Source organism: Rhincodon typus, chromosome 38 (assembly GCF_021869965.1).
Source record: "Rhincodon typus isolate 14 chromosome 38, sRhiTyp1.1, whole genome shotgun sequence".
Classification (NCBI taxonomy): domain Eukaryota; kingdom Metazoa; phylum Chordata; class Chondrichthyes; order Orectolobiformes; family Rhincodontidae; genus Rhincodon; species Rhincodon typus.
Genome location: NC_063369.1, coordinates 4260551 through 4261794, shown reverse-complemented (window position 1 = coordinate 4261794; position 1244 = coordinate 4260551).

Sequence of the window (1244 nt, the reverse complement as noted above, 5' to 3'; positions counted from 1 at the left end):
TACCCAGGGTGAGGGTATACCCAGGGTGAGTATGTACCCAGGGTGAGGGTGTACCCAGAGTGAGGGTATACCCAGGGTGAGTGTATACCCAGAGTGAGGGTATACCCAGGGTGAGGGTATACCCAGGGTGAGGGTATACCCAGGGTGAGGGTTTACCCAGGGTGAGGGTATACCCAGGGTGAATTTGCCATCTGGGCCCAGGCTTAAAGTCACTGAATTGATTTCAATAACCTACCAACGCGTGATGTATTCATGTTGGATTCAGAATCCTCACTGCTGGCATCTGAAAGACAGATAGAAATGGATTTCCAGAAACACATGTCTTGGTCGACTGTCAAGAGACAATAATTTGAAGGAACCGTTTTCTTACAATGTGAGAAACAATTTTGTTTAAACTTTTGTTGGCTGTTACCTCAAATGTACTCATCAACACCCCGCCTCCCCCCACACTTAACTCAATGGATTTGTCAAGGAGAGTCACAGGAAATGTGATGTCAGAACAGCTAACATCTCTCACCTCACTGAAGGCTAATGCGTGGAACAACACTTGGAACCAGCATTGCAAGCAACAGGCATTTAATGGCACAGCTTGTCTCTAATGAACAGTCATCTCGACTTGAAATTGTTAGCTTGCTCTCTTTCCATGGATGATGCTTGGTCCACTGTGTTCGTCAGCATGTTTTGTTTTCAGCGCGTCTAGTCTCTACCTGGGGTCACACCCAATCCAATGAAGTGTGTGATATGCTACTTCTTCACAAAGACTGAGATTGTTGGTGACAATGGCAGAACGTTGCAGAACATCCTGGCTCCCTCTGAGCCCAGTGGTTGCACTATAACATCTTTATAGGTTAAGGAAACTCGATGATAACGGAGTTTCAAATAAACCTGTTGGACTATAACCTGATGTTGTATGATTTCTGACCTTGTTCACTCCAGTCCAACACCAGCACCTCCACACCATAACAGAGAGGTGCAGACATGGAAGTGAAATGAAACTCTGGAGCACCAAACAATTTTCCTTCACATTGTTTCTGAAGAGGACAATGCCCATCGTTGTTGTAGCTTAACCCTGGAAACATGATTTACAAAATATTTAGTGAAGGTGTTCTCCTCCCAATCTCTGATTGACCAGGTCAGGGTGGGAGCCAATCCATTGGGATAGAGATCCAGAGAAATGGGGTCAGAAACATCCTGATTCAGATACTTGAGGAAAGAGGGGCAGTAAAGGCTGAGAGAGAGAGAGA